Source organism: Bos javanicus, chromosome X, assembly GCF_032452875.1.
Source record: "Bos javanicus breed banteng chromosome X, ARS-OSU_banteng_1.0, whole genome shotgun sequence".
NCBI classification, from domain to species: domain Eukaryota; kingdom Metazoa; phylum Chordata; class Mammalia; order Artiodactyla; family Bovidae; genus Bos; species Bos javanicus.
The window spans coordinates 57,633,295-57,648,503 of NC_083897.1; the positions used below are offsets into that span (position 1 = coordinate 57,633,295).

The 15,209-nt window shown below is 37.0% G+C and overlaps 1 protein-coding gene across 7 annotated transcripts in view; it reads right to left on the minus strand.

Annotated features, from left to right (window-relative positions):
* NUP62CL (nucleoporin 62 C-terminal like) overlaps window positions 1-15,209 on the minus strand; it is a 101,955-nt gene that overhangs the window by 53,693 nt on the left and 33,053 nt on the right. Inside the window, exon 1 of one of the 7 annotated variants that reach the window (XM_061409365.1) lies at window positions 1,851-1,908. The exons of the other annotated variants lie outside the window; for them this stretch is intronic. The gene's annotated coding sequence lies outside the window, so the exon portion shown is untranslated. Of the gene's footprint in view, window positions 1-1,850; window positions 1,909-15,209 lie in introns of those variants that run through there. 7 annotated transcript variants of the gene reach the window in all.

Here is a 15,209-nt window from a genome sequence, read left to right on the forward strand (position 1 = left end):
TATTAACAGATGATATGATCATGAATACATAACAACCTAAGGAATCCATAAAAAATCTATTAGAACAATAAACAAGTTCTGCAAAGTTGCAGGATACAAGATCAATATAAAAATAAATTTCAATTCTATATATTATCAACGAACAATCCAAAAATGAAATTAAGAATATTTCATTTATGATTATTCAAAATGAATAAAATAGTTATGTACAACCCTAACAAAAGAAGTGCAAGCCTTGTATCCAGAAAAACATAAAATAGTACTAAAAGAAAGACATCCTAAATAAATGGAAAGATCTCATGTGCATGAATCAGAAATTTTTATATTGTTAAGATGGTGTGGTAGACAGAAAAATGGTCCCCCAAAGATGGTCACATCCTAATACCCAGAGACTGTGAGCACATTACCTTATTTGACAAAAGAGATTTTATAGATGAGGTAATGGTCAAATTGGTTAAGTAACGTGATATAGGGAGTTTATCCTGGATTATCCAGGTAAGCAAAACTAAGGACATGAATCCTTAAATGTAGAGATCCTTTCCAGGCTGTGGTCAGAAGAAGATGGTGACTAAACAAGAATGGTCAGAAAGATGCAAAGTTGTTGGTACAAAGGGCCACCTAACACTTGAAATCATACTTAATGTCATCAGTCATTAGGAACTTGCAAATCAAAACCACAATGAGATACTATGTCATGGCAACTAGAATGGCTAAGGACTTCCCTTGTGGCTCAGCTGATAAAGAATCTGCCTGCAATGCAGGAGACCTGAGTTCAATACCTGGGTTGGGAAGATCCCCTGGAGAAGGGAAAGGCTACCCACTCCAGTATTTTGGCCTACAGAATTCCATGAACTGTATAGTCCACGGGGTTGCAAAGAGTCAGACACAACCGAGCAACTTTCACATCAAAAAATAAAAAAGAGTGCCTAAAGTAAAAAAGACAGATAATATCAAGTGTTGGCAAGGAGATGGAGAAATTGGAAACCTCATGCAATGTTGATAGGAATGTAGAACAGTGTCGTCTCTTCAATAAAATTGTATGGCATTTTCTCAAAGTGTTCAACATAAAGTTACCATATGATCCAGTAATTCCACTTCTAGGAACACAAACAAAAGATATGATAATAGAGATCCACACTGAAATATGTACATGAATGTTCACAGAAGCATTATTCATAACAAAAGATGAAAGAAATCAATCCAAATGAATATCAACTGAGGAGATGATGAATAAAATGTAGTATATTAATACAATGGAATTTTATTTGGCCATAAAAAGGAAAAGAAGTATTGATATATGCTAAAACATGGATAAGCCTTGAAAACATGCTGAGGCTAATCACAAAATACCATATATTGTATGATTCTATTTATATGAAATGTCCAGAACAGAGCAGTCTAGAGACACAGAAAGCAGATTTGTGATTGCCAGAACTGGGGTGAAGAAAGAATGGGCAGTGACTGATAATGTGCATGGTGTTTCTTCAGTGGATGATGAAAATGTTGTAAAACGGACTTCAGCAATGACTGCATAACTCTGTGACTATCCTAAAAACCAATCAACTGTGCACTCTAAATGGGTAGATTATGTGGTATGTGAATTATACAATAAGTCTGTGAGAAAAAATAATAAATAGAAGTCTGGAATAAAGTTTCAGAAAACATTACTTGGCTGCTTGCTTGAAAATTTAAAATAAAAACTATAAAAGAAATAAAGTTTGAGAAATCAAGTACATGAAGACACAAATAAGATTAACTGGTTAACAGAAAACAGTTTATCTTTTCATCTTCACTATAGATCACTGCACAGGGCACATGATACTAAGTGCTCAATAAATATTTGTGCTGACCTGAACCAACCGTTTTCAGACTCCAATACATAATTACAGATATTCTTCTTCCTTTTCAAAGGGAAAAAAAGTTCTTAATAAGTAACTGCATTTGAATCTGTTGCTGCCTACATCCAACTGTTAAACAATTTATGACAATAAATAAGACCCTGCTATCCAAAACATGTAAGGCCACTGGGGGTTTGGGGACAGGGAGGAGATGCTGGGAAGGAACTGGGAACATTACCACCAACCTCAAACTATCATGGGGAATTTCCCTGGTGGCCCAGTGACTAAGACTCTGAGTCCCCAATGTGAGGGGCCTGGGTTCGAACCCTGGTCAGGAAACTAGATTCCACATGCAGCAACTAAGATCCTGGGTGCCACAACTAAGACCCAGTGCAGCCAAATAAATAGATTAATTAAAAAAACTGAAGCCTATTATACAGAGTGAAATAAGTCAGAAAGAAAAACACCAATACAGTCTATTAACACATATATATGGAATTTAGAAAGATGGTAATGATGACCCTATATACAAGACAGCAAAAGAGACACAGATATAAAGAACAGACTTTTGGACTCTGTGGGAGAAGGCGAGAGTGGGATGATTTGAGAGAATAGCATTGAAACATGTATATTACCACATGGGAAAGGGATCACCAGTCCAAGTTCAATACACGAAACAGGGCACTCAAAGCTGGTGCACTGGGACAACCCTGAGGGATGGGATGTGGAAGGAGGTGGGAGGGGGATTCAAGATGGGGGACGCACGTACACCCATGGCTGATTCATGTCAATGTATGGCAAAAACCACTACAATATTGTAAAGTAATTAGCCTCCAATTAAAATAAATAGATTAATTTTAAAAAATGGAGAGATATTCCATGTTCCTGTGTAAGAAGAATCAATATTGTGAAAATGACTATACTACCGAAAGCAATCTACAAATTCAATATGATCCCTATCAAATTACCAATGGCATTTTTCACAGAACTAGAACAAAAACTTCACAATTCATATGGAAACACAAAAGACCCCGAATAGCCAAAGCAGTCTTGAGAAAGAAGAATAGAGCTGGCGGAATCAACCTTCCTGACTTCAGATTATACTACAAAGCTACAGTCTTCAAGACAGTATGGTACTGGCACAAAAACAAAAACACAAAATGGAACAAGATAGAAAGCCCAGAAATAAACCCATGCACCTATTAGTACCTTATTTTTGACAAAGGAAGAAAGAATATACAACAGGGCAAAGAGCCTCTTCAATAAATGGTGCTGGGAAAAGTGGACAGCTACACGTAAAAGAATGAAATTAGAACACTTCCTAACACCATACACAAAGATAAATTCAAAATGGATTAAAAACCTAAATGTAAGACCAGAAACTGTAAACAACCCTTAGAGGAAAACATAGGCAGAGCACTCGATGACATAAATCAAAGCAAGATCCTCTCTGACCCACCTCCTAGAGTAATGGAAATAAAAACAAAAGTAAACAAGTGGGACCTGATTAAACTTAAAAGCTTTTGCACAGCAAAGGAAACTATAAGCAAGGTGAAAAGACAACCCTCAGAATGGGAGAAAATAATAGCAAATGAAACAACTGACAAAGGATTCATTTCCAAAATATACAAGCAGCTCATACAACTCAATGCCAGAAAAACAAACAACCCAACCAAACAGTGGGGAAAAGACCTAAACAGACATTTCTCCAAAGCAGACATACAGATGGTTAACAAACACATGAAAAGATGCTCAACATCACTCATGATTAAAGAAATGCAAATCAAAACCACAATGAGATATCACCTCACACAGGTCAGAATGGCCACCATCAAAAAGTCTACAAACAATAAATGCTGGAGAGGGTGTGGAGAAAAGGGAACGCTCTCGCGCTGTTGGTGGGAATTGGTGGGAATGTAAATGGATACAGCCACTATGGAAGATGGTATGGAGATTCCTTTAAAAACAAGGAACAAAACCACCATATGACCAGCATTTCCACTCGTAGGCATATATCCTGAGGAAACCAGGGTTAAAAAAGATACACATATCCCACTGTTCATTGCAGCACTATTTACAATAGCTAGAATATGGAAGCAACCTACATGTCCATCGACATATGAATGGATAAAGAAGCTGTGGTACATATACACGATGGAATATTAATAAGTATAAAAAGGAACACATTTGAGTCAGCTCTGATAAGGTGGATCAACCTAGAGCCTATTATACAGAGTAAAGTGAGTCAGAAAGAGAAAGATAAATAGCATATTCTAATGCACATATACAGAATCTAGAAAAATGGTACAGAAGAATTTATTTACAGGGCAGCAATGGAGAAACAGACATAGAAAATAGACTTATGGACATGGGGAGAGGGGAGGAGAGGGTGAGAGGTATGGAAAGAGTAACATGGAAACTTATATTACCATCTGTAAAATAGATAGCCAACGGGAATTTGCTGTATGGCTCAGGAAACTCAAACAGGGGCTCTGTATCAACCTAGAGGGGTGGGATTGGGAGGGAGGTGGGAGGGAGGTGGGAGGGAGGTTCAAAAGGGAGAGGATATATGTATACCTATGGCTGATTCATGTTGGGGCTTGACAGAAAACAATAAAATTCTCTAAACCAATTATCCTTCAATAAAATAATAACAAGAAAAAAATTTAAATGGTAGCATTGCATTATTTAAAAATATAATAAAATAAAATGTATATCATAGAATATCCCTATGTTTCACTTAAGAGAAGCACCACATGTATAACATATATACTTTTAAAGAAATAACCAATTATCACAAAGGTGTTTTAATATTTCTAATTCAATACCTATCAGTGAGACTAAATTTTTATCATAGGTTTAATGGTTACTTTAATTTCTTCATTCAAAATTGCCTATTCATATCATCTGCCCATTTTCTCACCGGATTAATATCTTCTTATTACTGATTTTTAACTATTTAGTCAAATGTTGCAAGTACTTCCCAACCCCAGTTTGTCATTTGCTTTTCTTATTTTGTTTTTATTTTTTATGTAGTCAAATCTTTCCACTGTTTTCTCCTTTATGGTTTATGTCTCCATATCATGTTTCAAAATTCCTTCAAACATGAAATGTTCAACCTCATTTTTAGGAGAAAACCACAAATTATGTCTACCTTAAGAACAATTTTACCTAATATATGGGAAGAAATATTTTTTTAAAAATCTAGTAATATACTGTTTGAGGACACTGTGAAGAAAGGGGCAACTTCTGTGACTTCTAATGGTTGTGTAAACTGGTATAATCCCTATGGAAAATAAGTGGCCAATGTTTTAAGAAGTACAAATGCATCTATCTTTTGAACCAGTAATACTTCTTTTGGAAATTTATCTACAAAGATATACATCTGTAAAATGACATGTAAAATGATATCCATTGCACCACTGTTTATATTAGCAGAAGAGGAAACAACCCAAACACCCACCAGCAAGGGTCTAGATAAACTATAGCACATGCAGACAATGTATGATGCTATAAAAATTCTGATGAAGCTCTTCATATACTGACTGATGTGAAAAGAGCTACAAAATGTTTAAAATAAGTGTATAAAGCTTTAAGTTTAAAAAGCAAGGTACATATTGATGTATGGCAAAACCAATACAATATTGTAAAGTAATTAGCCTCCAATTAAAATAAATAAACTTAAAGTAGAAAAAAATTAAAAAAATAAAAAGCAAGGTACAGCGTGTAGAATATACTATTATTTATATTTTTAAAACAAGCAGAGGGCTAAGAATACATATTTTTATTTGCTAGCAAAGCCATAAAGAAACTTTTGAAGGATATATACAATTACAGTGGTTAGCCGAATAGATGGGGGGAGGGGGGAGGGAGTAATACAAGGTAGATGGGGGACAGTATACCTATTTATACTATGTTTATAGTCTTATTCTTGAACCATTTGACTGACTATATTATATATTTTTAAATTATACTTCAATAAGTGGTCCTCTCTCCAACCCAACAATTATTATTTATACATTTTCATATTCATATTTATACAATTTAAATATTTATGGTTTCATTTTCTAGCTTTAATTCACCTAGTATTTATTTCAGTTAACCTCTTTAGGCAAAACATAACCCGCTTCCCCCAAATCACCTGGCTAGCCTGCTACTGCAATTCATTTATTCACTATTCCATCCTTTCTCTCCAGAATGGAAATGTCATCTTCATAAACCCAGGTTTGATTCTGTACTTTAAAATTTTTCACTGATTTTTCTTTCTATCCTTGTTCTACAAGAGATTTCCAATTATTGAAGCACTAGAACTCATTTAGTTTTATAGTAAATATTTTAAATTTACAGTCAGATAATAAACTTATATTTTCATGTTTTTCTACAAGCAAGCTATCATTACTTTCCTTAAAAAACAAGAGATCACTAATCTCATGCATTTATCCCCTCCATTTAAACTTCAGAATCTTGTCGAGACCCTCCTTCTTTTCCTTCCCCCAAAGATTCCCACTGTGGTTTTATAAGAATGATATTAAATGCATTGATTAATTTGGAGCTAGATGACATTCTTATACTATTGAGTCCGTGTAGTCTTCATTTATTCATGTCTTTTCTTATATGCCTCAGTAAACTTTTATGGTCATCTTCATATAGGTTATGCACATTTTTAAAGTTCACTCTTAGGTACTTCATACTTTTGGTTGAAATTGTTAATGGGAACTTCCTCCATTATATTTCCCAATTACTACTGCTTAAACATGGGAAAGCTATTGTTTTTTGCATTATTTATTTTGTAACTGGCTGCATTACTTAAACCTCTTCACTAGCACTAATTAAATTTACACTTGATTTATGCCCATATTTTAAAATCTTGATCATGTGTCTCGGATACTGGCATAATTTCAGGAGCCTGACCTTAAATCACATACCCAGAGGTAACTAAGGAAACAAATACCATTTAATAAGACTTGCTTTCAAGCTAAAGCCTTACTCTTTATTGAAGAGGTTTCAGTAATACAGGCCAGTTACTAAATAAATAATGCAAAACCAATAGCTCTTCTTTTAAAAAACAAAGTCTCATTTTCCTAATCATAGGACTACAGCAGAGTTTTTCAACATGGCACTGGTGACATTGGACCCAATAATTCTTTATGGCAGAGGGCTGTCCCATGGTAAGATATAAGGCATGTATATTTGGTCTTGTCCCCTTTCTGGGACAAAGATCCTAAACCCCTTGTAACTTCCTAAGTAATGAGAGAGACAGAAGCTTATTTGAGTTTTCTTCACAGTTCCAGAAACAGCTCCAAGAGCAATAAAGGTTTCAACCACATCTGATTTATGTTAAAAAGGTGAACTTTAGAAAGCCCCTCAGGCTGAGAGGCTGGTTACCAGAGGAACCAACAAAGTGATTAGAGGGTTGGAACTTTTAGCCTAACCCTCTGACCTCCCTGGAGAGGAGAGGAACTGGAGACTGAGTCTAATCATCAGAGGCAAAAGATTTAATCATTCATGCCAACATAATGGAACCTCCATCAAAACCCTAAAGGAAGGGGTTTGGAGAGCTTCTGGGTTGGTGTAGGTGCTAGGACGGTGTTGGTGCCTGGAGAGGACACGAAAGATCTGTGCTGCTCCCCCATACTCACTCAGCCTTACAGCATCTCTCTATTTGGCTGTTCCTAAACTGCAGCATATATAATGAACCAGAAATTGTAAGTCAAGTGTTTTCCAGAGTTCTTTGAGGTGGTGAGCATCATAACTGAACTGTAGAATACCCAGATGGAGTCTGGAGAGTTGAGAGAATTAGTTGGTATGGGAAGAACCCCCACATATTTGATGTCAAAAGTGTTGTGTCAAGGACAGTAAAAATTTCCTTTATGTGCACTGCAAAGTATTTAGCAGCATCCCTGGGCTTCACTAGATGCAGGAACACTTACACAGTTTGGAAAACCAAAAATGTTTCCAGAGGGACCGCCCTGGTGGTCCACTGGTTAAGAATCCACCTTCCAATGCAGGGGACGAGAGTTTGATCCCTGGTCATGGACCTGAGATACCATATGCAGCATGGCAGCTAAGCTCATGTGCATAATTAGAGAGAAGCCCCAGGGCCCCAAATAAGACTCGACGTGGCCAAAAATAAATAAATAAATAATATTATTTTAAAAGATTGTCTCCAGATAATGCCAAACATCCTCTGGGAGAGGGGGTGAAAATCGCCTCTACTGGACAAGAGGAAAAGTTCAATATCACAATTTTATCCATCTAGTGTTATAAGGGTAAGAAAATCAGCCTTAATGTCTTCATGTTTATGAACACAGGAAAATATCAACTATCTTAATAAATTGTTTACCATAGAAAGTAAGCATGATTTTTTTTTTAACAGAATAGGGGAAGGTGGCCATACCTTACAAGATAGTGGCACTTGCTACAGTAACAAAATGGTGATACTAGAACAAGAAAGGACAAATCAATAGAACAAAATAGGACACCCAGAAGCAGAACTAACCATATATAATAATTTGGTGTATGAGGAAGGCAGCATCTCAAATCAGTAGGGAAAGAATGGTTATTTAATTAAATACGATGGTTTAATTCACTGATCATTTAGAAAAAATCAGATTCCTAAAGATGTTCAAGTAATCAATAGGAAGGCAAGAAATTCCTAAAAATATAAACCACAAAAGAACAAAAAGAATTAAATCTTAAGATGAAAAATGTCTATACAAAGAAGTCCAGAGAGAGAAATTCAGAAGAATGAGAGATTTGAAAACATGAAAATTTAAATCTTAAGGATTTCCATTTCCAGGAAAATGTACTTTTCCCTATTCCTCCTCCTACATACAGCTAAAACCCATGGACATTATATATAAAACAAACAAGAAAACACCGAAAGGTGGAGAGAAGAAGGCAAATCAGCTAGGGATCTTGAGACCCAAGAAACACTGTAGTAACGAATTCCATAGGTTTTCTTTCTGTCTCATACTTCCCAGGCATGGAGTCAGACAGGCTGGCCAGCAAGAAACAACAATGGGTATAGAAAAACAAAACCCAACAAAAGCCTGCTCTTTAGACAAAAGACAAAGAAAGAGACAGAGCAATAAGAAAACTTTTAGACAATAACCACTCTCCAGTAACCAAACATCACAGAAAAAATGTGTGGCCCCACAACCTACCTATCCCAGAGAACAGTAAGCGAGGAGCCTAAACTTCTGCCACTGTGAAGCTACAGTGAGGTGTCTCAACATCCCAGCCAGGATAGTATCAGAGGAGGTCAAGTAGGGAGCCAGGATGTCATCTCTGCCAGCAGTTAATGAACCATGTCCTCACAGTGTCAGTGGAAACCACATCAGAAGCAGGAACTCCCACTCCTGCCCAGCAAGAACTAGCAGAACTTGGCTCGGGTAGCAATGGAGACGAACTGGGGAAAACAAAGTTCTACTCCCACCTTACAGTAACACAGTGAAACTCTTCTTTATCATGACAAATAAACCCAGCTAAAGCAAAAATCTTTGATCTGATTTAGAGTCTCATAATATGTCCAAGTTTCAGTTAAAAATCACTCATCCCACCAAGAACCAGAAAGATCTTAGATGGAATTTTAAAAGACAATACCAAGATGACAAATGTTAAAGCATCCATGATAAAAATGCATCAAGAAGAAATTATGAACACACTTAAAACACAAGAAAAAATAGCCTTAGCAAAAAAAAAAAAAAAAAAAAAAGAAGAAGAAGAAGAAATAAAAATCTCTACAGAGAAACAGAAGACAGAAAAAAGAGCCAAGTGGAAATCTGAGATAACCAGATAACCAATAACCAAAATGCAAAGTTAAAGCTAAGCAAAAGGACTCAGCAGTCAACTAGAGGGGATATCCTAGATTAGTGAACTTGATGACAGAATGATAGGAATCCACACCAAGACACTTAATAACAACTAAATTTCTGAAAATTAAAGGCAAAGAAGAAATATTGAAAATAGTAAGAGAAAGCCGGCATCTGACCTATAGAGGAAAAATCATTCAAATGACAAATAGTTACACAAACTGAGGTCCATCCGTATCATGGAACACCATGAAGCAATAAAACAAAAAACACACATGTAACAATCTGGATGATCTAAAGAAAAGTATACTGAGTGAAAAAAGCCATTCCCAAAAGATTATATGCCATATGATTCCATTCATACAACATTTTAAAATTTATTTATTATTTTTGGTTGCACTGGGTCTTCTTTGCTGTGTGTGGGCTTTCTCTAGTTGTGGCGAGTGGGGGCTACTCTCTGTTGTGGTGTGCAGGCTTCTTACTGAGGTGGCTTCTCTTGTTGCAGAGCACAGGCTCTAGGCACATGGGCTTCAGTATTTAGGGCATGTGGGCCCAGTAGTTGTGGCTCATAGGCTCTAGAGCATGGGCTCAGTAGTTGTGGTGCACACAGGCTTAGTTGCTCTGCGACATGTAGAATCTTCTGGACCAGGGATTGAACCTGTGTCCTGAGATTCTTATCCACTGCACCACCACAGAAGCCCCATACAACATTTTTGCAATGACAAAATCATAGTAATGAAGAACAGATTAATGTCTGCCAGGATTAAAGAGTATGGGAGCAGTAGAAAAGTAGGTGTTGCTATCAAAGGGTAAAATGGGGAATCGTAGTAGTGAGAACTATTCTATATCTTGACTACCAATATCAACATCCTGGTTGTGATACTGTACTGTAGTTTTGCAATATGTTACCACCAGAAGAAAATGGACAAAGGGGATGTGGGTGGGGTCTCTGTATTTTTTCATACAACTGCATGAGAATCTATATCAAAATAAAAAGCTTAATTTAAAAATTTAAAATATTTTAATATCCATAAAGTTCTAAGAAAAATAAAACAAACAAATGGGGGAAAATAATTATTTTTTTGGGGGGGGAATTACATCTCTCTTCACTAATGTCTAGCAGAAATTGAGCATTTCCCTTAATTATAAAGGTAGGCAACAAATTACAAAGGTTAGCATTACCTGTGATTTTTGTCACCAACAGAAATCACAGGTATGAAAATACTTCTTATACAAATATCAGAGTTAAGATATTGCAACTGCATATAAACAAGAAAAAAGATAAGCACTATATTAGAAAACTGAGCAGGGAAATCCCTGGTGGTTGAATGCTTAGGACTCCATGCTGTCACTGCTGAGGGCTCAGGTTCAATCCTGGGTCAGGGAATTAAAATCCCATATGCCACGCAGTATGGCCAAAAAAGGAAAAAAAAAAAAAAGAAACTGAGCAACAAAAGATACAAAAAGGGAAAAGGGAATTCATTCAATTCCCACTCTCCTCCCCACACAAACATATACCAAAAGAACACAAGTACAATTAATCAATAATTTGAAGAGAAGTCAGTCTTACTAATAATTAAAGAAAATGTAGATGAACACGATGCTATGATACTATTTTCAGTGTTAAACTACCAAAGCTTAAAATACAAACAAACAAAAGGGATAATATCCAACATATTTAATACTGCAGGGAAATGTATACTTTCATAAAAATAACAAACATAGCTACTATTTATTGAGTACCTATTACATGCATGTCAGACAGGGTTCTAAGCATTTACTTTATTTATATTCACTTAACATGCCCAATCCTCACAATAACCCTACAAGGTAAAATGTTGAGCACTTATTGATGAGCAAACCGAATATTAAGAGATTAGAGTAACTTTTCCAAGGTCAGAGAACTAGTAAATATCAGAGCCAAGACTCAAACATTTATTTTGTAGCTATTTTTTTGATAACAGATATGTATTATTTGTAGTATCAAAAATTCATTTCTGCATAATTAAAATAATGCCCCAAGACAGTGACCAACTATTCCAGCATCATAATGATTTTAATGCTCTACTTCATATCTTTGTGTCCTACAATGCCAAACCAATCAATTAAAATTGGTTCAATAACCACTATTACAAATGATAAGTAAGTTATTTCTCTATTATCTGTAATTATAAAAATACTTTACCTTTTTGGTTGATTCTAAAAGCTCTGAAATCATGACTATGAATATGTAATTAAAAAAAATATACCATAAAGTAAAATGCTTAAATATCTCACTCAGCAGGACATGGAAGCAACCTAGATGTCCATCAGCAGAAGAATGGATAAGAAAGCTATGGTACATATACACAATGGAGTATTACTCAGCCATTAAAAAGAATACATTTGAATCAGTTCTAATGAGGTGGATGAAACTGGAGCCGATTATACAGAGTGAAGTAAGCCAGAAAGAAAAACACCAATACAGTATACTAATGCATATATATGGAATTTAGAAAGATGGTAACGATAACCCTGTATGCGAGACAGCAAAAGAGACACTGATGTATAGAAGAGTCTTTTGGACTCTGTGGGAGAGGGTGAGGGTGGGATGATTTGGGAGAATGGCATTGAAACATGTATATTATCATATGTGAAACGAATCGCCAGTCCAGGTTCGATGCATGATACAGGATGCTCGAGGCTGGTGCACTGGGATGACCCAGAGGGATGGTATGGGGAGGGAGTTGGGAGGGGGGTTCAAGATGGGGAACATGTGTACACCCGTGGTGGATTCATGTCAATGTATGGCAAAACCAACACAATATTGTAAAGTACAAAAATAAAAATAAAAACTGGAAAATTTCACAGTCCACTGGGGGAAAAAAAAGAATAAATTGTCAAATAATGTTGGTGAGAAAAAAAAATATCTGAGGCATCTACAATAAAACCATGCTTATATGGCTTATAAACCAGTACTCTTTATTAGTTGCATTTTGCTTTAGTAAGATCCTAAATCTCTTCTAATAATTTCCAGTTAGGTTAAATGTATTTTACTGAATCCTACTTATTTAGAAACTATAACCCATGCATGTAAGATGTCTCTACTAGCCTAAATATTTTACCATCTCCCAACTATGCCATATAACTCACTTTATTATTGCATCATTATTTTAATATTCTCTAAAATTTTATACTACTGCAAAAAAATGTTCTTTTCTGTTCTATTGTACCTCCTGATCAATTTCATTTAGGAAGTTTTATTTTTAAAAAGGAAAACAGAATATAGCAACAGATTGTGAAAAAATATATACTTGGTAAATACAAGCATTAAGCAAGTTGAACAAAACACTTCAGGGTAACTCTATTATTACTAGAGGCCAATTTGTCTAGACTCTAGACTACTCATTCTCAGAAGGTTGTAACTTTCCCCCTCAAACATTCCTTGGTTCTAAACCTAAAACTGCAAAATCAGAAGTAGCAGTTTAGATTTAATTTCTATCACATTCTTCAATACTACTAATCTCCAAAAAGAGAAGGAAGTCATATTTGGATGAGTCAATCAAATTAGAATCTCAAAATCAATCTTCTTCTCCATTATCCAATATTGTGCTTCTCCATTAGAAAGCACAGTTCAAACCCTACCAGTGGACTGTCCACTATGGTTGAAAAGAGCAATTGATTATGTAACAATTGTTCCACTAGATGCCCATGTAGCAGGAGTGAAGAGTAATCCTGCAAATGCTGCATTCCTCATCAAGACTATATTGTAACTGGTGCAACCAGTCTGCAGTGCACTTCCACCAATGTGAATAAGAAGCCTGTTGCAGTTGCACACTGAGTAACTGAGTAACAGAGATAGCAGGGCCAAAAACAAAAGGAGTAGATGCTGTTACCTGGGGTGATAGGGCTCTGCTTATTATAGCATTAGTATGGATGCTGGCACCCAGACTAAGTGAAAGTTGCTCAGTCGTGTCCGACTCTTTGTGACCCCATGGACTATATAGTCCATGGAATTCTCTAGGCCAGAATACCGGAGTGGGTAGCCTTTCCCTTCTCCAGGGGATCTTCCGAATCCAGGGATTGAATCCAGGTCTCTCACATTGCAGACAGATTCTATATCCGCTGAGCCACAAAACCCAGGTTCGATTCCTGGGTTGGGACGATCTGCTGGAGAAGAGATAGGCTACCCACTCCAGTATTCTTGGGCTTCCCTTGTGGCTTTGCTGGTAAAGAATCTGCCTGCAAGGCAGAAGACCTGGGTTTGGTCCCTGGGTAGGGAAGATTTTCCCCTGGAGAAAGGAAAGGCTACCTACTCCAGTATTCTGGCCTAGAGAATTCCATGGACTGCATAATCCATGGGGGTTCAAAGAGTCGGCCACGATGGAGCAACTTTCACTTCAATTCACTTCACCCAGCCTAAAAGCCCCTATAATTACTGTAGGTTGTGTAAAAACTGTGTTGCCTGTTTATTTTTGTGCATTTATTCTAAATAGAAAAAGAACAAAAATTAGCATAATAGTTCTCCGGACTTCCTTGGTGGTCTAGTGGTTAAGAATCTGCCTGCCAATGCAGGAGACATGGGTTTGATCCCTGGTCCGGGAAGATCCCACATGCTAAGGACAAACTAAGCCTGTAGGCCACAACTACCGAGCCCCCACTCTAGAGTTGGGGAACTGCAACTACTGGGCCCACATGACACAACTATTAAATCCCATGTGCTCTAAGAGCCCTGCTCCAAAAACAAGGGAAACCACTGCAATGAGAAGTTGGCACAGTGCAATGAAGAGCAGCCCCATCCGTGCAACAAGAGAAAGCCCATAAAGCCCAGGCATAGCAACAAAGACTCAGCACACCCATAAATAAATAATTAAAAAAATAAAGCAGTTCTCTGATACATTAAATGGCAGCTAGATAGCATCAGTTCATTCAATTCAGTTCAGTCGCTCAGTTGTGTCTGACTCTTTGCGACCCCATGAATCGCAGCACGTCAGGCCTCCCTGTCCATCCATCACCTGGAGTTCACTCAAACTCACGTCCAACAAGTCGGTGATGCCATCTAGCCATCTCATCCTCTGTCATCCCCTTTTCCTCCTACCCCAATCCCTCCCAGCATCAGAGTCTTTTCCAGTGAGTCAACTCTTCACATGAGGTGGCCAAAGTACTGGAGTTTCAGCTTTAGCATCATTCCTTCCAAAGAACACCCAGGGCTGATCTCCTTTAGAATGGACTGGTTGGATCTCCTTGCAGTACAAGGGACTCTCACGAGTCTTCTCCAACACCACACTTCAAAAGCATCAATTCTTCAGCACTCAGCTTTCTTCACAGTCCAACTCTCACATCCATACATGACCACTGGAAAAGCCATAGCCTTGACTAGACAGACCTTTCTTGGCAAAGTAATGTCTCTGCTTTTCAATATGCTATCTAGGTTGGTCACAACTTTTCTTCCAAGGAGTAAGCGTCTTTTAATTTCATGGCTGCAGTCACCATCTGCAGTGATTTTGGAGCCCAGAAAAATAAAGTCTGACACTGTTTCCACTGTTTCCCCATCTATTTCCCATGAAGTGATGGGACC